Source organism: Chinchilla lanigera, unplaced genomic scaffold, assembly GCF_000276665.1.
Source record: "Chinchilla lanigera isolate Chin_1 unplaced genomic scaffold, ChiLan1.0 scaffold00043, whole genome shotgun sequence".
In the NCBI taxonomy this organism is placed as follows: Eukaryota; Metazoa; Chordata; class Mammalia; order Rodentia; family Chinchillidae; genus Chinchilla; species Chinchilla lanigera.
The window spans coordinates 2,516,431-2,543,560 of NW_004955444.1; the positions used below are offsets into that span (position 1 = coordinate 2,516,431).

The 27,130-nt window shown below is 38.4% G+C and overlaps 1 protein-coding gene across 1 annotated transcript in view; it reads right to left on the bottom strand.

Annotated features, from left to right (window-relative positions):
- Positions 1-16,451, bottom strand: part of Pkia (protein kinase (cAMP-dependent, catalytic) inhibitor alpha) — a 34,097-nt gene extending 17,646 nt beyond the window's left edge. The window contains exon 1 of the mRNA XM_005392067.1: positions 16,330-16,451. The gene's annotated coding sequence lies outside the window, so the exon portion shown is untranslated. The remainder of the gene's footprint in view (positions 1-16,329) is intronic.
- Between the last annotated feature and the right edge of the window lie 10,679 nt (positions 16,452-27,130).

Genomic DNA, 27,130 nt, shown 5'->3' on the forward strand with positions numbered 1-27,130 from the left:
TCAAATCTTCCATCTTTAATTCTATGTGTTCTTTGAGATACTCAATCTTTTCCTTTCATTCACTCCTAAACTCATAGGAAAAGATGCCAATAGTAATCTTGCCTGCTTGCTGTATAGTCTATACACTCCTCTTGCAACACGTCTATCAATTTACTGGCATTGTTTCCTCAGAGGAAAATTATTCCATGTAAGTTACCAAGTGCAAGCGTGTTTTCACAGTAGTCCACCATATCAAATTGTGTGGGACACTTTAACATGCTACTCCTTTCTTCTTAAATGTTCTTCCGTGGGCAACCGTAGTCCCCGTGCTCTTTTCGCTCCCTCTGCCTGCTTGTTCTCACTTGTTCCTCTACCTCCTAAAGGATCATTATTTTCTTTTTTTGCCCTTTCTATTCTATTATGCTCCCATTTCCCTAGCAGCTTTAACCACACTTGTTAACTGATGACACACAAATCTGTAGCTTTGGAGCCTGATTCTTCTCTGAAGCTTTGAGTCAGAAATTTTACTCTTGCTTGACTTTACACCATGAATAGCCTCAGCATCTCAAATTTAATAAATTTAAATTGACTCTAGTTCTGCATTCCCACCCACAACCCTAAAATACTCATTACCTTGAGTTGTTATTTTCATTTATATTATCACTAGTTTCTGACATATTGACATATGAGATTTGTATTATCACGTACTTCTGTAACAGAAATCTTAAATTTGCTTTGGTTACTCAGTCTCATTACCATCTTTCAGAATTCACTGTTTAATTCTATCCATTCAATGCCAGTTAAAAATGCTTAATTTCCTTCTTTCTTCAGCTACGACCTTTACCATCTCTTTAACAATTGCAGTTTAGGCTGTCCACACACTTATTTAAACACATTCTTTTCAGTGTATTTTTATTATAAGAATTAACTTTTTAAAGCATAAATAGTACTAAAAAACTTAATGGCTCTTAGGAAGCCACAAAACATAGTTTAAAACTTTCATATAGCTCTCTTAAGTTTTAAGCCAATCTATTTTAGTAGATTCTACAATATCTGTTTCATGCACACTAAGGTACAATAACACATGCAGTATTCCTGGCTGTCTCCCGGGCATTTTCCCATGTTGTTCTCTCAACCTCCAATATTCTTCTTTCCAATGAATGACAATAAAGTCCCTTCTCATTTTCCCAGCCAACTTGTAAGTTACACACCCTTTCGCATCTCTGAGTAGAACGAAAGACTTCATTACAAGTGTTGATGGAACTCCGTATTAAGTGAGAATTATATTCAGTTGATCATTTTTCTGTACTACATTTTCCTTGCAATATGATTGTTTGATTTCTGAATCCCCCACAAGTTTTGGCCCAGACTTTTTTATTGCTGCTTTCTCATCCAAATTTATTCTCCATAATCTGAAGATTATCACTGGTTAAGTAATTTTTTTCAAGGTCATAGGTTTTTTTTATAGGTATATTTCTTTCCTCTTACTCAGTTACTTTCCTGCTTAGTGAATTACCTCATCAATTTAAGGAGATGAACTGTAATCACTGTAGAATATTTTTTCTTCAGAATATCCCCAATTTCAAGAAGAACTTAAAAAAACATAAACGACAGCCAAAGAAAGCATTTTGGAATTAGGGAGAAGAAAGGGAGGTAAAAGAATTAAGATGTGTTATGTACACACCCTAACTCCCTGAATTAATGTCATTATGCACTGCAAAGTTGTACAAGTGAAAGTTATGAAATGAATTACCAAAAAAAAAATCTATTTTCACTTAACTGGGGGCTCCCTCTTATTAGGCTTAAAGACTCAAACACATATTACTAAAGCTCAAAAGTAATGTATAGAATAATTTGTTCTGCCATCATGGTACTGCTTTTTACATAATTTATTTAACATTTCCAAGGGTTTATAAATCATTTATCATACACTCTTACCAGTCTACCTGCTGAGGCAGTCAATTAGCTGTAGAAGTACCTCTGGTCAGGAAGTGACAAGTCATGTTATTTGCACCTTACAACGAAGACACTAACGCAGAAAGAGGTTAATGGAGTTGAACCATGTCTTACAGTCAGTGGCAGTGCGGACTTCAGACTGCGGATCTGGACTCACACACATGGAAATCACAGAAGCATTAAGAGCCGGAGGCTGGTGGTAGGTTCTGTACAGATACTTTCTAAAACCACTGCCTCTTCTCCTTCACCAGTTCTCTATGAAGCCAACGAGGGAAGGGAGTTTTAAGACGCATGTATATACCTTCTTGCTAGACTAAGATTTTCCCCCATGTCAAGTAAATGTTTAGCTCTGGAAAACATTTTAGAACACTGAAATACTTTTCAAAATAACTCATTGTTTCCCATCTTTACGCTCACAGTGAAGGGCCTAATAATGCCCACATTTTCTAGGCTGTTCCAAGGTTTAACAGCAACAATAAAACAGCTGCTGTTTGCTAGTGCGTCCTGAAAGCTAGCAATAAAAATGTAAAAACAGCCAGAAACACTGAGTGTATCAAGATGATATGGTTTACATTTCTCTTGACTCTATTAAAGTGCTGTTCTCATCGTTTCTGTTTTAAAGGTTTAAAAACCTTAAATTATGAAACTAGTAAGTGATGGAACCACTTACAGGACCAGTTAATCATTTTGTCACATTTGTTTTGGGATATATTAAGCTTACTTCATTTTCTGTCGATGGCTTACTATCAATATTTCTTTTTAAATAAGTAAGCGGTAATATAGAACACAAAATCATCTGATTCACACATGAATCACTGCTCCATCTCTTCCTGTCCTCTGTATTTGTCTATGAACACTTTCGATTCCAGCGCTCACACACGTGGGCTGCTCATCTTGGTGATGGTCCCCATTTTCAGATATCTTACTGGTAGGTATTTCCAGTCTTGTGAAAGTAAAAGCACACTCCTTAGAGAGTATGGGTTTGAAAAGGATTTATAAACTATTTGATTCCTGAGAAAATGTTTCCAAATTTTGGAAAAAACAAAAACAAAATTGATCAATCTTACATGTCTATATTTGTTTTCCTGAGTAACCACTTTGAAGAAATCAATATGTAATACAACAGTCATTGTTAATTTCCTATCACCTTGTCGGAAATTTAGTATTGCTTGTCTTGCTCTTGAGTTATTTCGTAAATGTATGTATGTTTGTTAATATGTTTTCGTTCTTTTATCCTTAAAACAAAAAAATAGAATCATGTTGAAGCAATCGATGTGAAAAAAATTGAGATAAAACATGTTTAATATTTTTAACACCAATATTACTATAAGTCATAAAGTGAAACACCAACCAGCTGTTATGATTAATTACATACAAATTATATTGAATATATGTCAGATCATTTTAATACATTTGATTAATTTGGTAAGGTGTAGTGTGGAGCTTCAGAAGTGCAGGTGTCTGAGACTGGCCCTGCTCACAGTGAATTCGAAACAATTTCGCTGGCAGCCTGAGGCAAAGACATTCGGCCAGGCGCACGGGAGAGGCAGGTTCACGCTGGAGAGAGCTGTCTGGTACAGGACAGCCGGGGACTCCAGACTGACTGAGCGGGAGGCGTGAAGATGGGTCTTTAGGATGAGAACCAGGGATGCTCCTAAATTTCTAACTTGGGTAAATGAGAAGACGGGGTAACTTGGTGAATGCAAAGGGGACAGCAGCACGGAAACTAAAACGGGTGCTTTAGGGTGTCATAAGGTGACATTTAAATTCAGTGATCTTTTCCTTTTTGAATGACTGAAAATGCATTAATTAAAACATTTCAGACCCATGCTAGCAAATATTTTCTGCATGGTATCTAAATATCTATTCAAATTGAAATAGTACTTGAACATTCTCAATATGCCTCTTCTCAGCTAAAAACAGTTGCTATAACTACATCTCAACATTTTAAAAATACATGTCTAACCAGTGCCAGTTCATCTGCTTTGTAGTTACTACTATATATTTATCTCCCTTAATTACTGAAAATATCATTGCTCAGAATTATAATTAATGATTTTCACATTTACTATATACACTCAGCTTTCATTAAACTTTTTTATTAATGGTTACTCACTAGTATAGCTTTCAATATTCTTTTTCTCTGACATTGCTATATGTTATTTGAAGAATTTCCATACATTTTCTTTAAATAGAATTTTTTTTTTAACTCAGTGGGATAGATTCAGAGGGAATATTGAATAGCAACAGTGAAAAATGAACATATTTAAATGTAATTAAGAAAGTATTTTCATAAGAAATGTATCCAGATATAATATATACATGTATATATATTAAATATACTCTCTATATATGTATATGGATACATAAATCAAGACACTTTCAAATGAGATAATCCATGGAAAAATATTTTCAAATATGAATAGCATATGTTTCATAAGGTAAGAAGATAAATAATCAGTACATTTACTTTGTCCATGATACGAAATTTTTGGAAAACCGTGATATTTTATAGACTATCAAAATCACATGAGTATCAAAGTTGAACATCTTTTCTTTCAAAGTGCTCGGGATTAAACCTAGATACGTCACATGAAGCTACATCCCCAAGCCTTTTTTTCTTTCTGTTTTTGAGAGAGAATCTCTCGAAGTTACTAAATTGCCCCAACTGGGCTCCAGTTTCTGACCTCCTGCCTGTCTCCCAGAGTACTGCGATTACAGGCATGCACCGGGACACCGGGCTAATACTGAGTGTATTTGCTGTTGAGTCTACTATTAGTACTGAAAACTACTGTTATAATTTTATTCCATTACCATGAACATTTGGGAAACTATTTAAAATACTAAATGCTGAATTTAACAAGATTCAATCTGAGAGATTCATAAAATCCACTGAATTGAGAAGTCAAAAGTTTTCAAAAATGGAGATATTTCCTTGACACTACTTGAGAATAAACAGTGTCTATTTTTCTAATTCTCCTTTAAATTTCAGAAAAGATTTTATGTGGTGTGCAAGGTACAAAATATTTCTTAAAATTCTTCCATTCATTACCTTGTGGAATAAGTTAGACTTTCTTTGATACTTACCTAACTAAAAATATTTTATTATTAAGAATTACTAATGTCTGCATCCAATTTCCATAATGTTTTATGTCTACTAAACTTAGCTGAGTGATAATTAGAAGGCCTGGCGCATAGCATATCTTCTAGGCTTTAATTGTTGCATATGCCACAACAATAATTTTTTTAATTCTCACCAACTTTTAATATTTTTAGAACACAACTGGAAACTTTATAACCACATAGAACGAGCACTTCTCAAATGACTGAGAACAAAACAGATTTCAAATATCACATTACAGTTGTATTTAGTTATGCTTCTCTCTAAGTGCTGGAAGAGAGGTATTCAAATGTTGAAACTGTTTGCACATGTAAATCACTTATGGTGACTTTACATTTACCACTGGCTGACGCCACTATCAAATCTAGCAAAATTTGATAGCACATGTGCACACTCTCACACACACACACACACAATCCACAATGCTAAAAAGTATAGACAGGGCAAATCATAACTGTTGAGTTTAAATATCATTTTTCAGCTTTTTATTAAAAAATTTTAGAGGTTTTTAGGAAATAACATGCACTGGTAAAATACAAAAATCTTGTTGCTTTGTTTATTTTATTTTTTAAATTTTTAAATTTTTAATTTTAAAGAGAATAAACAATATTAAAAATGATACAGCTTTTTAAAAAAACAAGATAATAGGAATTCAACAATGGCTGTTATACATAGCATATTGGTGCTTTGCTTCTTTACTCCATAGTCTGAGACAATGTAAACACAGAAGCTACTCTGCAATTTAACTTGGATTGTAGTAGATCTATCCAAACACTAGTTAGCTTGCCGCACATTTTTAAAAAAATTACATTTGCATTTTCTTCCCTCTCCATCCACTCTTAAAACATACTATCTCTACTTGTTGTCTTAGATTCTTATCTCCTCTACAGTACATTTCTGTACGTACTGTTTGCATAAAGACTTAACAGTAGAACACTATAAATGCAAGCAGCTAAGTAAAGAAATAATCGTTCTCACAAATTTTAAAGACAGAAATAGCATTTCAAAAGTGCAAGTTAAAAGGTAGTTTACAGCTAATGTTGGCGAGTAATGCTATCTCTCTAACAGGCAAGAGAGAATATGGTGTTGAGGGAAAGGAAAAAGCAATTTTGCAATCTATTTTATGCCATTTTCAATGAATTTAGAAAACAGAGGACTGCATGCTATAATTGTTATTTGTTTGACATGTGATGGTGAGTAAAATATTTAATTTCATTGGGTTTCAGTTTTCATGCTGCCAGAATGTGGGTTTCCAGACTAAGAAAATATTTCAAATATTTTCTAGGTCTCAGTCTGTGACATTAATGTCTGTGCGTCATTTATAAATGCCAGGTTTTCACAAAAGAAAGCATTCTTCTCGAGGCCTCTGGAAAAAGGGAAAGCTATATTTAGAAAGTCCATTGGACTCCTGGGTGTTCTCACGTCTTACTGCTGTTTACAAACAGGTGTAGGCTAGTAGAACAACGGATTTGTTTTAACTGCCTGGACTTATGGGAGTTCAGTTTTCACTATACTAAGTATTGATTTATTTAGTTGTTGAAAGCAAGAATTTGTTTTAAACTCACCAATTGCCCCATTGTTTCACGGTTTGATATGGAACATGATTTCAAACACTGCATTCCTGTTCAGATGTACAGCTGTAACCTGTTGGTTTATCGTGGGCCTCTTAGAGACCATACAGACCTCAACTGCTTTGGAGTCCTGACTGTGACAGTTCTTTATGACTTTTTCCCCCTAAATTTCATGCCACATTCCTACAGTACGAAGGCAGATAGAAATTTATAAATTCTTCAAGAACTTGTTTTCATTCTTGTGGACTTACTGGTTTTATTTTAATACTGATCTCACAGACATATGAAAGGACGAAAATATCATTGTGAAAAAGCCCCTAAAATCTCAGGCTGAAGAAATGAGAGATTACCAGAAAGCCAAAAGGGAATAGTGCTAATGGATGAGAAGCTGACCACCTGTCACGGTTTGTGTCTCGATGCCCCCGCCGAAAGCTTCATGAACTCTTAGGTGGGGCTCTTTTGGAAGTAGCTGAATCTAAGGTTTGTGATTTAATCATGGTGCAATGCCAGGATTAGGGTGCTGGGATTAAGGGGAGGTGGGTGAAGAGGGGTGACTGCTGGGTCAGCCCAGCGAGTGGACTGGCACCACTCTGAGCCCAGCAGTCTGGGATGAAATAAAGGGCAGAAAGAGGCCTGTCTTCCCGTTTGCTCTTGCTGCTTTTGCTGTCTTCTGCCACCGTGAACGGTTGCCCCTCTGCCCTGTGCACTTCGCCTTGGAGTCAGCTAATTATGCACTGAAACCTCTACAGACTGTGAGCTAAATAAACCTTTCCTCCTTTAACCTTGGGTGTCGGGTATTTTGTCTCAGTAATGATAGCAAGGTAACCAGGACATGACCATTGTTAGCAGACTTTTAACTGTACTAGGTGTGTGTAGGATGACCTGGTTAAGGGATTTTGTTGTATGTAACTGTTCTAGACAACAGTGAAGTAACAGAAAAGTGGAAGTAACAGTAAAAATGATTTATTTCCCAAATGACTTGAGAGCCAAAATCCTGCACCGTCAATCCCAAATACTCTATTTTTTTCATGAACATACAAACAACTAAAACCATGAAAATTAGAAAGTTCATACTGACTGCAATGCTATTCCACCCTCAGATCACGTTCCAGTTTTGTCAATTATCCCACTAATGCCCATCATGTTGGAAGGAAGAGTCCACAATCCAACATTTAATTTCTCTATTTAGTTTCATTAATGTGGAAAATTTTCTTGGGCTCTTTTTACATTTTATGAGCTTGAAATTTCTAAGGATTACAGATCACTTGCTTTTGTAGACTTTTGTGTTTGTCTTATGATTACATCTGTCATGCTTTATTTTTTCTCTTGCATCCCATTAAAAAATTTTGGCAAAATTTTAAAATTTGTACCTTCCTGGGGTATTAATTTTACTCATTTCATTGAGAGTGTCATCTGTCTTTTCCACTATAAGCCTATTTGTTTCTCTGTCATCATTAGTAAGGTTTATAAGGTACTCTGTGTTCTGTAAACATCAAACATAATTAATTGCTGGTATCATGGACTCGTAGACTTTTATCCAGCAGACTATAATCTGCTTCTGTAGTTACTTACTATGAAGCTTACATCACATAAAATTTATCCAGAGGAAATTTTTCCAATGTAGCTTATATGTTTTTGTACATTTCCCATCATTATTTAATACCTTAAATATTTTTAGAACAAAAGTATATTTTAGGCACATTTTATTTCTTCCTCCTCTAGCTCTGGAATCAGCCATTTCTTCAGAGAGCTCTGGTTTCTCTAATGGAGACCTGCACTTAGAGAGCAAGCTCTGGATACCACCTGTGCGCATGCTCATCCCTACCAGGGAGTAGTTGTCTCTTACCCTGTAACAGTGCTCGGTGATTTACATACACATACACACTTATACACACATGTGGAAACAAACTCACACACATTTATATTTCTATACACAGATATATTTTACATCTGTTTTTTCTATGTGTAAAAACACGAGTTTATTATATCACCGTCTTTCATACAATACCAGATTTCATTCTAACTTTTGTCTTTTTCATACTTTAAATCCTCAAACAGAGAAACATGTATTGCTATCATCCTCAACATCCTTACTTATTGAATTAGTGAGTATTTAAACAAATTCTTGTCGCTGGCATCCTCCCGTCCCTCACAACTCTCCCACCTTGCCACTGGCCATGACTAGCTGTACTGAGAGGTTGCTATAGCAACTTCCCCATGTAGAATCTCCTCGCTCCAAGAAGCCTTGTGCATCTTACACCAGGACGCTCCGGGCATGTCTTCCTCGACCTTTTCTCCAGCTGTGTGTCCACTGCCAAGCCATTATGATCCCTGGGTTCTTACCCTCCCCATGCTGGGGGGCCATGTCTAATGGTGTGTACAGAGGGCAGAGAGAGCATGAGGAAAGAGAATTATAAAGAGATGAACAGTCAGATTTTTTTTTCTAAATTGTACTTGATGTGGTTCATTTAGGAAATTGTAAAGGTATTAGGATGTTATCAGCAGAAGACCTAGAATACATATTTTTTACATACCTACATTTCTATTTCTAAATCCTTGATCTGAGAATTTATTTACACCCATGATACTCATGTGCATAAAATTTTGTAGTGAGAAATGTAACAGCGTTTTGGTATTTAAATTTATAAAACACCTAGCAATTTATAAACATACATAATACCATTTGGGTGTTGGTCCTATAAATGAATTTACCAAATTCCTAGCCAGCAGTGCTTAGGATGCTATCTACGTTCATCCTCATGGACTCTTCTTCCTCTTTTGTCTATGTGTTAGGCAGCTCTCTTGTCTCTGGAAAAGAATACCTGACACCCAGAACTTAAATGAGCAAAGGTTTAGTTTTGCTCAGTGTTGAGGGATTCAATTTATGACGAGCTGGATGCAAACCAGAAATATGGCATGCTGAAAGTATGTAGAGGAACATAGCTGCTTAGTTAATAAGGCTGGGAAGCAGAGCAGGAGAAGATGGCAGGAACACAAAGGATGAAGGATCAGACAGAAACCCTCAAGCTATGCCTCCCAACTCACTCAAACCCTTAGAAGTGTGTTCCACCAATCTCCAGGGCAAATTCCAAAGCAAATCATGTTGAAACGCCACCCTTAACACTCCCCACCTACCACTGTGTACCACCCCTTGTGAACTTGCTACCCAAACCCATCTCCTGAAACCACACTGAATCTCCAGCTTCCTAGAAAGATAATGGGAAGTTGACAGTTGTGCCTAACAAAATACAACTATCCTATGTACAACCAGAAATGCAATAATCTGTTCCTTAAAGTCTCAACAGTTCCAGCATTTTTCAAAAGTCCAACTCTAAGTTTCTTCTGAGACTGAAGACAAACTGAACCTACGTAAAAATCAAAAACAAATTATGTAATTCCAAGGCACAACAGCATAGGGTAAACATTCCCCTTTGAAAATGGAGGCGTAAGAGTATAGAAAATAAATAGTGAAACAAGACCAAAACCTAGGTTGGCTGAAGTCTTCCAGGACCATGTCCAGCACACGGGGCACACACTGGTAAAATGCGAGCTGTGAAAGGCTCGTGCACTTCCACAGCCGGGTCGACTGCAGGGCCCTAGTCCTTCCTTTTGTGCTGGCCTCGCTCATTTCCCACAGCTCTCCTTACCTTAGCTGACTCTCCACATCGCTGCCATTTCTGACTTCCTGAGTTCTCTGCTGCACCCTTGGCTTCATTCCTATAGCTTCATGCCGTATCCTCTCAGGGGCACCTTGCCTAGGCTCCCAGGCCTTCTTTGAAACATAGGTGGAACCCTCACTGACCCCAGACCTTTCCATTTTACCTGCTAGGAAAACCAGCACCACATGAACGATGCCTCGGTCTGACGTCAGAGGAAGCAATAACCCGGCCCCCTGAGGCCATACCTACAGTGGCCTCTGAGTGCCTGGATGGCTGAGCACAGTAAAGTGAATTCTAGGCAGCAGCTCCCTGGGAGGTTCTTCTTGAATGGGGGTCCCAGGAACTCTCTTCTCAAATGAAAGATTGACATTTTGCACCCTTAAGTATGGCTCTTTCTAATTCACGGGATATTCTCAAGGAATCCTTCCTCTTGCCCCTGCCGAAAGTTCCTGGTTTCTTGTTAATGATGCTCATCTCTTCATGGCCCTACCTCCTTTGGTTGCAACTTTACACATAATTCTTTCTGGGCCAAAATTTAACTTTTTCCACTTTTTTCTACTTTAGCTTTGCTTGCTAAAAGCAATCAGCAATACCCACTGCCACAACCTAAATATCTGACTGGCTCAGTATTTCCTCTGCCGAATTAATCACTCCACAACTCCTGTTCTCATTTTCCCACAAAGTTTCAGGACATGGGCAAACTTTAGGAACATTGCCAGAAAATAGCACAAATGACCTCACTCCAACTACCTACAGAGTCTCTACTCTTATCTGGAACCTCCCAAGCCTTTGTTCATGTGCCCAATGACATCCCGAGCTGCTTTCCTCTGATTAGAACATCCGTCAAGCTCTATTTGCAGTATCCTAAGGCTTCTCCAGCCCACAGCTTCAACACTTTTCAGATTCCTTCGACACCGCTGCCACTTCCCAAGACTTCCAAACTCAGGATCAGCCAGTTACCAGCCTACTTCTCTGGTAGCAGTTTCTTCCAGTAGTCGGCTCCTGGAGACACCATAGCCAACAGCCATAATTAGAAGGAGGAGAGGTTTAATTTCACTTCTGGTTTGGGGGATTTGGTCTGTGATCTGCTGGTCCCAAGGCAGAGACATCATGGCTTGGTGGAAGGCCATGGCTGTGCAAAGCTGCTTAGTTTATGGCGCCTGTGAAGCAGAGCAAGGGAAGACTGCCACAGCAGAATGGTGAGGGGCCAAACACAGACCTCGAAGCCGCGCCTCTGCGACCCACCTAGACACACCTGCAACTGTGCTCTACCAATCCCCAGGGCAGCCACAGTCACTCTGGCTGTGAGCTATCTGTGGATCTTCAGTTTCATCCCTTTGGTGATCTCTACCAGCTCATTTCAGGCCCCCGCCTCGTATGCAAGCAAATACATGCAGCTTGGGACTCTCAGGGGACAATATGTAAGTCTTTGCTGTGGAATCATCTAAGATCTTGTTAGAAGCAGGTTCCTGAACCGGGATGACTTCCTGTTCAGAATGTCTAAGGATGTTAATGGATGTCTGGAAAGACCCTCAAGGATTTTGGTCAATGAAATATTGAAGCTATGGTGTAACTCACAAGGCTACAGTGCTTGCCCAGTCACTGCTTAAAACATATTGGTTTCACCTGTTTTAGTTCTATGGGTTCTCATTTGCTGTTTAATCAATTTATGCCTTGCTAGGTGTCTGCGTCACGGACAAAGTGAAATGTAGCTTATCTTTTGTAAAATGTCTTCTACAAACATCTTCACAAAATTAAAGGTGACTGTGTGCTTTGCTCTTGTTTGGAGGAGTCTTACAGATCCTTCAGGCTTCAGGAAAAAGCAAATGGTCTCAATACTGTAAAGGCCTTTGGAGCAGGGAATCCTGCAAGTGAATATGTGAGGGGACCAGAGCAGTAGCCAATGAGCCTGGAGTAAGGCAGGACAAACAAACACTGAATGAGGCCAGACGGACAACGAAAAACAGTGTGAATGGTGGGAACCAGGATTTTGAGCAAAGATATTATTTCTTTTAAAAAGATCATTGTTGTAGCTCTTATACTGGTTATAGATTCCGGTGTAAGGAGTGGGGTAAGGGAAGGGAGGTAGGTCACGTAACAGACTGCCCAGAGCAGCAAGTGAGACAAAAAGGGATAGAGTTGCAAGAAGATAATGGAGATAAATGGTTACAAGGAAGATTTTGAAATTACAGCTGGCGAGAACTTCTGAGAGACCACACGTAGGCTCTGTGGGAAAGCGGAAGTTTAGGGACAGAGGCAAGGCTTTTAGCCTCCACAACAGTGAGATATGAAGCCGGGAAAAATTAAGTTTACTTTGTTCAGTTTAAAATGCTAATGGTGTATATGTGGAAATTTTAGTGGAAAACTGGAATTATAAGCCTGGAACATGGGTGAGTGAACTGTGAAATTAACGGGACTGGGATAAACTCATAAACAGGGAGTGTAGATAAGGGATTGGAAGGTTAGGAACAAACGTTAGAGCTCTGTAACACCAGAGGTCGAGGGGTGGAGGTTTCACTAACAGACTGGAAGGAATGCCTAAGGAGAAAGGAAGAAAAGTAGGAGAGCATGGTGTTTTGAAAGCCAGTGAAACACAGCATTAATGGTGGATATTAAAACTCCCTCCCCAAAATGTCTTGTATTAATACTATCTTAAAACTTGATATTCTAAAAAAGATCTTCAGCAAACAAACAGAAACGAAAGAATAATTTTCTATCCTGAGTGACTGACTGCATTAGCATGGCTAACGAAAAAGTTGCACAAAAGGGAATCAAGCCTCTAGGTAAAGCATTATTTTAAATTTCAAAAAATCCATTAAGAAATAAGGGCACAATGCTTAAATGTAATATTTTTGTCTCTGTCCAACTCCAGCTACAGCATACTGTAAGTGAAGATGAATGGTTACTTTAACATCAAATTTAGGGGAACACAAAATTCCTGGTGTTTAAAATTAGATTTTAAAATAGATTTTAAGTCTTTCTATGTTTGCAGGAAGTTTGAAACTTGTCATATTTTAAGCGGAATTTTGTAAAAGACCGTAACGGTTTCAGAGTCAAAATGGAGTTTACTTATAAAATTACTTACTTGAATTCATTTTAATCGATTTTATGGGTAAAGCCTAAGACTCTAGTGCTCTGGATACTAATAAATTATTTCATTTCCTTCCTTTTTTTGAACTTCATTGGGTATTTTTTAATATTGTCATTTTATATTTTTAGTCATGTGACTTCTTAGAAATATTATGTTCAAAATCATAAATATATCGCACCAGCTATATTACAATTCTGAAAATTGAGATGCTTCTAGTCTTAGATTTAAAAATAAAAGTTTATCTGTGAATGTAACTTACCCAACCATCGTATAGCTTGGCAACCTTTGATACCTGGAACTATAACATAAGACTTATATGTCAATAACTGTGAAACTTTTACATACATGTTATATATATAACGTAAGATACACACACACACACACACACACACACACACACGCATACACATATACACATATATGGTGTCCTTAAGAAAAATACTCAAAAGGTGGAATTTAACTTCCTGTGTGACCCTGGGCAAGTCGCTTTCCCTCTCTGAGCCTCAGATTCCCTATCAATGACCTATAAAATGACAGATCACTTTCAAACACTAAATAGTTTATGATACCACAACTTCATGATTATAGGGAATTGTATGTTTCCCTGCAAAGACAAACAAGGTAAAAACCTTACATTGTTGTTATGGTCTTTATTTAGTAAATTTCCAAGTATTTTGTGCAAAGTTCTCAAAGCCTTGGCCACATGCTCTCTCCTGTGAGTGCTTAGTGTAGTGTATTCATTTCATTTCAAGTAATTATAGGAGATACAGATTCCTTATATTCCTCTTCCCCCAAAATGGATTCCTTTTCACTCTCTACCTCCTCACTTCCCTCACTTCCCTTCTTTCCTCCCCACATCCTCACTTCATAATATCTTCCTACAACACATGGTTTTAAACATCTTCCAATATTTTGTAAGATAACTAAAAGAAATGACATCAGAGATTTCTTAAATGTTTAAAAATGCTAAGTAATTAAGATTAAATTATAGAGAGCTCAAGAAGGTTAACTTACAGGAAGAGTTTGTAAGAGTAAAAACATTGCAGATGTACATTACAGTTTCTATCTAAAGGTTATAGCTTGTGTCTAGATATTCTCCCAAAGCCTCATGCGCTCATAGGTGGGGCCTTTCAGAGGTGGCTGGATCTAGGCTGTGGAATATAGATCAAGAAAGTGTGATAACTGTGTCAGTCCAGTGGTTATATAGTATATAGTCCTGGGTGTGGTTGGATGGATTTACTGAAGGCAGCTTTGGTTTTGTGGTAACTGCATTTTTATGCAAAATTTTGCATTTCTTTCTCTAATGAAAGGCTTTTGTCCTCCCTTGGAACTGAGAAGATAGTGATAGCACTTTATAGAGAAATAGCCACTGCAGTACTACCTGTGGAAAAAGCGTGAATCAGAATTTTAGCAGCTAGTGACTGTGAAATTGTCCTTAACTTTATCATTATATAAATGCTTGAGAAACACAGGTTGCAAATAACACAGTTATTATCATCAGAGGGGTTTTACATCTACAGTCCGTCATTTAGTGGTCATGTGTTGTTCCTTAAAATGAAGAGCATTTTGGAGAAACTATTAAAAATCAGTCTCAAATCTAGACAGATTGTTTATATTTGCAGTATGAGATTTGGGCTTTCATATCACACTATGTCATAGTCTTGGTAAATATGGAGCCTGGACTAGTCTTATACTTTGAGTCATGAGGATTACACATTTATTCAATAAATTTTATGCTTATATTCAATGTGTCACTTATGGTGCTGGCTCCTGAGACTACGGAGGTCAACACCCAAGGCAATAAAAGGATAGACACCTTTCCTACTACACTAACTTGCTTTTCATTCATTCATCCACCTGTCACTCCACGTGCACCGTGTTGAGTACTGACTAGAAGTGCTGCGCTAGACACCAAGTACTGCACACAGCTGTAAGTGAGAACACTGTCACCAGATTTGGACGTCACTGCTGTGCTTTGTCTTCTCATACAATGCGAAGGTCCTCTGCCCTAAGTTTTAATCTGAAATTGCAGGTGGAAAGAAAACTGTCGAGCGGGATCCTGGCATGCACAGGGAAATGCAAACAGAGCACCTTTTTCACAGGGCCGTTCTCCTCCCCTCTAGCTCCTATGCGTACTTATTTTGTGCCCCATCCAAGACTGGATGGGCCCCAAGAAGAGCCAAGGTAATTCACTCACATCTTGGACTGGGACTGTTCCTGTACCCCTAATTTTGATAAACATCTAGAAGGTCATGGAAACGCGGTCTGAAAATGGGCTGTGAGGAGAAAATGCCAGAAGGGAGAATCTGCTGCTCCCCACGCCGAACGCCCGGCGCGGAGAGCACAGGTACGGAGATCGCTAAGTGCTAAGTGCACTTAGCAACCGGGAACTAAAAATGGAAAACAGAAGTCACGCTGTTATTGTGTTCTTTTTCCTCCAGGGTACTCTCCGATAAACACCAGCACCTCCCAGGGAATTGTGAGCAATTTCCTTCTGTGGTGGGTTAGCTATTACTCTTTTTTCAAACAGCTCCCACCTTTCAGCATACTTAATTTGGGTGATTACATACAAAGTCCGTGAAAAAATGTATACACTCCTCAGGAAAAGAAAAATAGTACGATATTTTTTCCATAGATGGTGTTATCCTCACAGGCAGAACTCTGGAGGATACACAATACCCACTACACTTGGAGAAGAAACTGAAAATGCGTGTGCAGCGATCTCAATGGCCTCAGATGCCCAAGCAGCAGTTTGCTGCACTGAACGAGGTCTGGAAGCTAGCGGCCCCGGCATGAGCACCTCTGGTAATTACAGAGGCCAAGGGTAACTTATTTTCATCTCATGATGTCTCAGTGAATTTAGTGTTAAAACAGTTGCACAAGATTTTCTTTTCCTGGAGTGTGTACACACTTTTTTTGGCAGACACTGTATGTGCAGTTCAGTGTTCCTACCTCATTGGAAACCTTCTTGTTCTTAATTCATTGAATTTTCTTTTTTCTTGGAGATAAGCTTCAGAATTTTATTGGAAACTGCTGCTTTGAAGGAAGGCAGGTCTTCTCAGGAAGTCAGGCAACTGAAATGGAGACAGCAAGGAAAATTGAAATTATCTGTACATACAGACATCATCTATTTAGTTTTAAGTGACTGTCCAAACACACTTCTTCCAAACCACTAAAGAGAAATTAGCGATCTGTAAACTTGAATACAAAGCAAACACATCATGATAAGAGCATAGCTTGCATTTTGGGGCTTTGAGCCAAGCAAGAACTTCTTAAGAGGCCGGTTATTCCTAAAAGGCTAATTAACAAAGTGAGAGCAAAAGAAGTCAAGTTTACCGTCTTTTCCTCTAAAATTTACATTCCTTCTTTAGTCTTGGCAGTCTTCATTTACATCTCCAGAAAATTATTTGACTAAACTCAGTTATTCACAAAACAAGCATCTGAACTTGTTGAAGGATATTTCAGGCACTATTAATGGCTTTTCAAGCTTTGTCAAAGACAAACTCGTGTGTGTGTGTGTGTGTGTGTGTGTGTGTTTAGCTCTTTTTGTGATGGGTTGGTGTAGAAATAAATTTGTTGACTTCCACCCAGTGATTTTGAAGACGAATATTAGGTTAAAAGGAAGCAAATGATGCAATAAAATCCTGAGGTTGTGATTCCAAAATAATAATAGCAGTTTCCTCAGTGACTAAAGAAACAGTCTTCTCTAATTATAGTTGCACCTGTTACAGACCATCTGCTCATAAATTCTGTCCCATCATTACTGGAGCACAAGTGATATTATCTCTTCCTCCTTCCTCCCCTAGCATGTTCTCTATAAAGTCTCTTTTTAGGGCCGTGCTATTGTCCATCTGTTCACAAACGTTAGAAGCCAGGAGGAGCATCATATACTGAGCCATCTCTCGTTACCCGCACCACTGGTGCTCCTGCGAGGAGTGCTGGGCTGTTAGGAGGCTAGAAAAGATTTGTGGTTGGCTTAGGGTGAGCTCACCTCAGAGAAAGAACTTTGAAAAAGAACGTGCAGGCCATCTGCTTATCTGGGAGGTCGTCCTAGGAAACCCAGGAGTCAGACGGAAATGGAGAACAGAGGCGCGGAATGAAGCAAGTCAAGGTGTGTTCCGGAACAGGCTACTCCTGTGCCTGACTACTCGTCCTTCCGCAGAGTTCAGTAAGACTGTAGAATGTGCCTCAGAGCAGTGAGAAAGCTGAGGTACCTGGATCGCAAAGCACTTCTGCAGTTGGTTGAAAGCTATGTCCAGATACACTAACTCCTGAGCACTGTGGCCCACTCCCTGCAGGTGCATCATGAATCCATCAGGATAGACTGAAATGATGAGTGTTGGGAGCTGCAAGTGGGGCGCCGACAACACCTGACTCATGACAGTGCGGTATTAGTGACTGGCTTTTAACTTCAAGTGGATAATCTTAAGTTTCTGGGTTAATTATTTTTCTTTGAGGTATTCAAGTGCTGAGGATATACCACTAACCTTTCCTCTACTAGGTCATGCTTAGGATTCTAATTCCCTACTCTCCTGGCAAACTATCCTTATGCTTGATAGAATCCTAATAAATAAAGGGAAACAATTACAATTTTATGTTGATTACTTATTCAACATACATTTATTGAACTCCTTATGTGTACCCGGGTATAAACTAGAGACCACCGTTAGAATCATTATTTTAAGTCAGTCTATTACAGAGTGTGATGGGAAGACACAAGTAGCACTTTAATTCATTGTAGCTCATTGATTTACTACAAGTCTGTAGAGGAATATTTACAGGTGTTCCTGTAGAAGGCAACACTGCACTTGGACATGTAAAGGGAAGTGAGGTGACTTTTGGAGCAAAGAGGAGAGAAATTTCCAACGACAAGAAGAAGCACGGTTATGCACCGAACAAAAAGGAGTGTCATACGTAATTGGAATAAAGAGTGTTCCAAGAGGTGTAAAAACCAAAGTCAAGTGACAAGATGGTGCATGCTAGCCAAAGAATGAATGGGTCATGTATGCATGGTAACAATATGAGAAATATCCAAAGGAGGGGGATACCCACTGAAAAAGCATTAAGTCTGCAGGAATTATATTACATTAGAACCATAACATTCTGCCCTTGGCCCCCCCAAAGACTCATGCACATCCCTTAACACAAAACGCATTTAGTCCATCTGCAAGAGTTGCCAAAGTCCTAACAGTTTCAGCATTGCTTAAAAGTCCAAGTCCCAAGTCTCCTCTGAGATGTAAGGCAACTCTTAGCTGCAAAGCCCCCACACAAAGGAAAAGCTGAACACTTGTAACATTCAATGGCACAAGATACACATTTTCATTCCAAAGGTTACAAATGGGAATACAAAGGCTTGGGACCAAAGCAAGTCCAAAATCCAGCAGGTTAAACATTAAGTCCTGGAGTTCCTTGCACAGCATCTGAGACAATCAGTGGCACACTGTGAGCTCCAAAGGGTGTGGATGGCTCCACTCATATGGCACTTCCAGTGTTTGTAGCTCCCATGCCTTCTCTCTTGTGCCCACTTTGCCCCCTCCTTGCAGGTCTCCTCAGATAATCCACATTCCTTGCTCTTCCAGACTTTTGGGGTCTCTACCACATCTTTGGCTCTATCCTCATAGCTTCACACATTGCCCTCTCAGGGGCACACAGCCTGGCTTCTCAGGCCTTCTGAAATCAAGGTGGAAGCCTTCTTAACCCCGTAACTCTTGCATTTTGCATGTGCTTAAAACCAGAGCCACATGGATGATGCCAAGGCCTATTGACAGCTGGAGCAGCAGCCAGGCTTTCTTCTCTCTTGGCTGTAGGGGTCGAGTTCCTGGATCACTGGACACTCTGAATCTAATTCTGAGGGACAAATTTTCTATGCTGCAGCCATTCAAGAACATGGTGCAAGCACTGCCGTTCTGGAACATGGTGCTCTGTGGCTTTCTCCTCAAAGCTTTCACTTTTGAAGTTTTGAGGCTGCAAAGTGTGGAGACTTGCTGCTTCTTTTGTCGTCTTTAGGCCATCTTTTCTATTTTCCTACTCCTTCTCATTAATCAAGATCTCCTCAGTTTTATCTTTTCAGTCCACAGCTTTACTGGGCTTCCCTCCTGGCCAAACTCACAATGTTTTAAACCATTCTTCTGGCTCTTTGCTCTAGATTCTCAATATAGATCCAGCTAAAAGCCTCCAATAGTAGCCATGTCACTACCTCAACATTTAACTGCTTTGAAATTTCCTCCACTAAATTACTTAGTTCACCACCCTTAATCTCAGTCTCAGGCAAAATCTCCGGATATGGGTAAAATGCAGACAAACTTTCTTCTAAGCCATAACACATATCATCTGGAATCCAACAGCCAGTGCAGTCCTTGTTCCCACCAGAAATCTCCTAAGCCTGGTCTTTACCAGCAGGACTTCTATCAGCCTTCTGGTCATCTGAGCCCTGACCAGAATCTCCCATACAGAACAGCTTAAAGTGTTCTAGTGTTAAGCCTTCCAGGCAACAACATCTCTGAACCTTTCCAAACTCTTTCCATAAGCCATTCTCAAAGGCTCTTGAACTACAAAGTCATATATTGTCACAGCAATGACCTCACTTCTGACCCCATACCAAATTCTGTGTTGCTTACTTTTCTGTCATTGCTGAGATAAAATACCTGACACTCAAAGTTAAGGAAAGGTTTATTTAGCTCACAGTTTGTGGAGGTTTCAGTCCATAATCAGATGGTTCCCAGGCCAATGGCATTGCTGAAGGGCAACACTTCATGGCAGCAGAAGAGAGCAAAAACAACAAGAGCAAAAAAATGTGGGGGCAGCAAGCCTCTTTCCCTCCCTTATAGTACATGCAGGCTACCTGCCCTAGGTCAGTTGTAGCACACCATCTCCATGCCCTCCTCTTGCACTGGCTGAGGATGTTTACCAAGTGAGGACCCTGGCCCCCCGCTTAATTGCTTAGTTAAACATCTAAACTTCTCAAATTGACACAACGAATCAACCATCACAACATCCTAGGGTGTGAACAGATGCCCTAGGGCATGTCCTTTACACCGTAGGATATAGAACTCCTGCATCACTTAGCTAAGCATCTAAACTTCTCAAATTGACACAATGTGTCAACCCTTACAGCTAGCTTGGAGTATAATGAGTAATGTTTAATTGTATACTAAACATTATGAGAATTATGTAATTCTGGACCCTGCTCTATCTTGTTATTTGTTTAGTCATAAAGTTCCCTTATGTTGAGATATAGCATAGGGGCTAGCTGGGAGGGGATGTGCAGCTTTCCATAGGGCTCCACTAATAACCACTGCAGCAAAAGTGGGACACTAACTCACAGTGTCTTAGTGCAAGCAGGTAAGAGAGAAGTTTAACTCTACCTTTGGCCTTGCTGTCATCCCCGCAAACACAGTGGGACCTCTCATAAAATCTTGTTGCCTCTAAGTAGAAAGAGGTCCTAATCCTCCTAATCATTGTCTGACACCACAGGAATGGGAAAAGAAGTGTCACTTATGTTACATGTACCACTTCCTTCCATCCTGTTGCAGATCTATATGGGTTCGAGAGTCTGTTCCCACTGGCACTTGGTATGGAGGAGAGGTGGAGTGCCTCCTGTCTCCAACTTTGAACATGTTTTTACTGACATTAAGTGGAAGCTAAGCCCTTGATTGGCTCCGTGACTGTGTGTGAGGAGGCCATTTAACTAGTCCTGCTTGGTACCACTTCCTTAAGTGATTTCCTAATTGTGGGGAGGGGTACTGTCAGGATCTGAGTTGTGGAAAGACCCTAGAGAAAAGGGGCTATCTGATCTTATCAGAACAGAAGTATGGAGCTATGCTTACGTTGAAAGGTGTTTCTGCCCATAAATTCAAGTTTGATGATAATTACTACGACCTCTAGAAATTATCATGCTATATAATATGGCTTCCCAATAGCTAAAACTTTAAAATGTCGTTCTTATGCTTTTAAAAGTTAAATGATTTGGGGGGGCATAAACTGCATAGGTAAGTAAGGGAACAAGACTAGCATGATCTATGTGACAATGGGTTATAATTGAAGTTATAATTATAAACTCATGCTTAGATTAATACGGATACATATGGCCATACATATAAATATTTACATCTATGTGTACCTAAGGTCAGTTCCTCAGTCAGTTGTGAAGACCTAATAGAAGTGACACTCTAGAAGCAGTGAGCAGACCTTGAATCCACATATTGGTGTCTAACACATTTTTCAATGAAAAAAAAGTACAGGTCCTTGGAGAAACGGCCAATACTATACCCAGTACTGGAAATATAAAAAATAAACCAAGACATCTTATAATATAAGATAGAAGGAAGTTTTAAGCAATAAAATAAACCCATACTGATGTCATGTCAAAACAGTACCGGGTCAACTGCCAGCGTATGCAGTGGCCAAGCTGGACCAAGTTAGCAAAATAAAGCGGTATTCGGTTATAACCCAAAGTATAAAATAAAAGCCTATCAGTGCTCACTAATATGTATAAAATATTAGGTTAAAAATCATAAATGGGGGAGTAGATATATTTTCAGAGCAGAAGGATTCCAAATAGTCCATGCAGCTACTACACTCTAGGAGGCGACATCACTCTCCACTTCTTAGTTGTGGGCCCAGCACACCAGCATCTTTCCAATGAATACCATATGACTAGGAGAAAACAAGGGTAACTGTGCAGTGGAGAAACCTGACACTCACTACCCCAGGTGAGTGACCGCGTTCAACATGAACAGTCCTGCCGTGTTGACAGCGTTTAGCCTTGATGTGACCCGACAAAATGGCCCTTCACCTCCGCAGCCTTCCTTCTTAGAGCACATGACCCCATCTTTGAGAAAAGTATCAGACCAATTAGAGAGGTGGGCGAGCCGGCAAAGTACTTCCTCGTTATTATGCAAACTTATCAAGACCTTCAAAAGCATTTCAACCAAGAGAAACCTAAGGAAGCAAGGACCATAGATGGAGTCCTAGAAAACACACACACACACACGCACTCACACACAGGCACACAAATTAGGTAAAGCTAAGGAAATATGACTAAAGTATGGGCTTTAATAACAATATATAAGTATTTGTGTATTAACTGTAAGAAATATAGCTCGCTAAATTGTTAATAAAGAAAATGAGCACAGAATATATAGGGAATCTTTCTACTTTCACCTCAATTGTTCTATAAATAATTGTATTATGAATAAAGTACTGAGAAGTCAAATATTTTCTCATTTTATGATTTATATATTTATATTCCCTAATAAAAATGTAGATTTGCTTTATCTCAATGACATTGCCTTGGAAGAGAAAACTAAATGAAAAAGATCAGTGCCTCCAATAAGCAATAATTCTTAGTATCATTTTTCTAGAAGGAGCTACTGAATAAATCTAAAATAACTGTATTTAAATGCTGAATCTCTGTTATGAGTTTATCTTTTATATGATTCATGTGTGTTGTGGGCATGATTCCACTTCAGAGGACAGAGATTATCATAAATATTAATTATAGGCAAAGTTTAATGATGAAATATTAATGTTTGCTGCTGTAATAATCTTGGTTAATATATTTTATATTGTCAAAATTATATATTGTCATTTCAGTCTATAAAAGGTTCACTTTTATACATTTTCTATGTGTCTTTTCCTTACAATACACTTCACAAGAAAGTGCTACTGTAGAATAATCTGATCATGAATTTGAGTTGGAGGCTCCTTTGGCTGGCATTCCAGTGATACTGGTGTATGTGTTATTTTTACAAATCCTTTCTATGGCAAAATCTGATCTCCATGGTGGAGATCTTTAACACAGAAGGTGGCTAACGCCATCTCTGTAACAGGGTCTTGTTTTTAGGAAACATCTGACGCAGAGGTACAACAGTGAGTAGAAAAGACCATTTCTTTTTTTTTTGGTTTTTCTCCGGTACCGGGAACCGAACTCACGACCTTGCGCTTGCCAGGCAGGCACTTTGCTGCTGAGCTAAATCCCCAGCCCCCTGCACCTTGTTTCTTATAATCAGTCACCCACTTTCTAACCCTTTATCGGCCAACAAGTAAAATTCAATCTTCTACCTTCAGTATGGCTAATGTCACATTATTTGTATGGGAACAAACATGAAAATCATCAGAGAGTTTTGTGTTTGACTTTTAGAAATAATTAATATAAAGTACTCATACACTTCTGTAATTTTCAGAGCAGAGCAATTCTTCCCGTGCTACTCTGTGAGCATGCAAGGGACGTGGCCATTTTTTCCTTAGACTGCTTTCTCATCTCTTAGTGTATCGTATTTGTTCAGCCTTCTCAAACGTACCATTGAAATACATCATTCATGTACTTATTTATTTACTTGCTTACTTATATAATAAATACATATTTACTGAGCACCCACATCAGGCAAACACAACCTGACTTGCACTGGAAAATGATGAGCTTAACTAAGCTGATAAGAAGTGTTATTCAATTTATGAAAAATTACAATTCCTTATAGGATTCAGAAACTTAGGAAACACCAGGACACAAACAATACTCAAAAAGTAATAAAATTAGCTCTCTATTAAATGTTTGTTTTGTATCTACGTTTGTAAAAGAAACTCTATTCATATTATAACACACAATGATCAAAACAACCATAATAATTAATTTGTATTTTACGGATGCCAATAGTAGGTCTAAGAGATACTATGTTACTTGCCTAAAGAAAGATGGACCAAAAGTCACAGAACTGGAAGTAGGTAGAACCTTGGATTTTGATACTATTTCAAATAAGTGACTATCTGTGTGTGTGTGTGTGTGTGTGTGTACAGACACACACACACACACACACACACACACTTTAATAGAAAACTTCTGAGAAATGGCAAGAATACTGCCAAGTATCCATTAGCCAATAATCAGGAATTCCTATTTATGCAAATAATTGTTCAACATTTGGCTATATATTAAGAATTTCTCAGTATTAAACTAAGAAATCAAAAGGCTTATAAAACTTGAGTCTAAATTTTATACTTACATCCATCCTTATAATAAAAGTCCAAACAATAATCTCATAACTAGAGAGTTCTTAACATATTGGATATGTTCATATCATCATACCTTCATAATATGGATAATAGGAGATTTAAGAAATTGACAGATATCATCTACAAACCCAATTGTTATGATTTCTGTGAAGGGAAAGACAGATGAATAAATATGAGAATAGGAGAAAAGAAGGGCTAATAATTATAGGAAGTAGTTTGCTTAATTTCCAATCCAGATTATAGCCAAAGAGAGAGGGAGAGAGAAAGAGAAGGGAAGGAAGGAGGGAAAGTAGGAAGGAGGGATGGTAGGAGGGAGGGAGAGGAAGAAGAGCAAAAAGAAAGAAAGGAAGGAAGGAAGAAAGAAAGAGAAATTTTGAATTTTAGAATGATTTTAAAAAATACTTAGGTGAGCATATAGTTTTTTCCACATATAACCTGGAAGTTTCAATTATCAAATATATCAACTCTCTGGTACTAGAGTTGTGTACTTATTAAAAAGTATGTGATGTTATATGACAGTAATCAGAAGGTTTTTAAAGAGCTAGTAGGAAACCTCTTTTGACAAGCTTAGCAAAACTATAAAAGGGTTACACTGCAAATATTTTGAAACAGAGAAAAATGGTTAGTGTTACAGAGCTTTAATTATGTTATCTGTTTAATTTTTAATAAATACTCATATATTTACATAGTTGTCACAAGGTAGACAATTTTGAAATCAGCTTTCTTTTTTAAGCATTATTCTGTTTTGCTGCCTAGATTTGCAATTATAATTTTAACATCCATGGGACATGCTACAAAGTAGATATAATTTGTTTTACTAAGTCATTTTAAAATTATTGAAAAGATATTTCTCGTTTTTTGTTATATAAACTTACAGGGCGAGTACCTTTATTTATGTAATAACTTTCTATATAAATTATTTATTAGATAGGTTTCCAAGAATTAAGGTTAATGTGTAAAAGCTATGCATATTTTTTTAAAATCTTACTAGAGACAATGCTAAACTACTTTGCAAGTGAATCAAACCAAATTAAATCGTAAAGCACTTTGACAACATAAGGTAATAGTTTTAAATTTGATCCATTAATAAACTAGAACCTCATGTTCAAGGAATCAAATCAAAGAATTCAGTAACTACTCAGGCTGATCATTACACACACACACACGCGCACACACACACAGAGCACTAATTATATTTTCTTTTAAGTAATTATCTTCCTTACTCTCATCTTCCCCTTTTTATAACTCATGCACACGTAGCTACAGAAATAAATACGTGACAGGGAAATTGATAGTCCAATAAATTAATGATTGCTTACCTCAAATGGGCTTTCAAAACTGGGAATGTTGCTCTGATCTACCAGTAAACTCCTTCTCATTCCCTTTAAAGATTTGTTTTTAATAAACTTTCCCTCCTCTCCTCAAATTTCCCCTTGGCCTCTCTGTTTTCCTCTGGGTTAATGAGTGCCTCAGATCTCATTATGAGAACAGAAGCCAGTAAATGACCCACTGCAAGAGCCATAACCTATTAGCATCTGTCCTGCTCTTTGAATTCAATTTCCTTTTATTGTAAATTAAAGTTAAAAAGGCCACTTGCATTGCACATAGCAGGTTTTCCATTTTCTCCCATCAAGGCCTTTACAGCTCTGTGTCCTCAACTTCCCTACTCCCTATGAATTATTCTCATCAAAATTCAAGCGTACTGGATTAGTAACTCCTACTTCAAGTGTTAGCAAAGTATCCACACAGCATGCAGGCTTCTCTTCCTCCTCATGTATCTCCTTTATCAGAGGCACAGCCCAGCTTCCTGACATCGTTATCTTTACGCCTTGTCTCCAGCTGCTCGCGTCCCATCCACTCTGTACCGCCCTCCTTCCAGCTGGCGCCCGTTCCAACCCCTCTGCTCTGAAACTCACTTTCACAGAAAGCTCACCAGTTACGGCCACCGACAAGGCAACTTTTTTGCCTCCATATTTCTAGGCTCTTTAATTCTTTCAAAAAGAAAATAAACGGAAAAACCGAAGGGAAATGTTTTTATCCTTCTATGTTTTATACTATCTTTTGGCCTCATTTTAAAATATTTTACTAGTCGTATTTACCGTCAGTGGAATGTACAAATGTAGGAAAGACTATTTTCAACATGAAACTCTCATAACAGTAATTCTGTAGCAGGGTCAGCACCTCCTTAATTTTTTCTGTGCACCAGACACTATTCTAAGAGCTTTGTGCATGTCAATATGTTTATTCTCCTAGCAAATTAATAAGTCTTATTATTATCATTCCCATACAACAAGTGAGAAAACTGAGATACTAAGGGGTTACCTATAATTTACCCAAGGTCACATGACCAGTAATTGGTGATTTCTCTGGCTGAGTTAATGCTAGATTTTTAGAATAGGCAAGTTAAATAATACCTCACAGGTTGCTCTTAAGGTGAATAAAATTTAATTAATTGCTCTTTATGAGAGAAAGCACCAAGAATCGCAATGGGATATCTCGCATTGAATATAAACTAAGTCATATGTTAGCGAGTACACATGACTGATTCTTATTGAGTGAGCATGTTTTATCATATTCTGTTCATTGAAAGAGAAGTTTTCTTGCAGTGTTTCTCATTTTTTTCTGTTGCTTCTTATTCACTCTTTATTCAACTCCTTTCTTAATCATCTACCTTGCTTTGCTGAAACTGTCAGATTCAGAGGGGAAAAGGAAGAACAAAATCCTCGCTCCTAAGGAAACACCC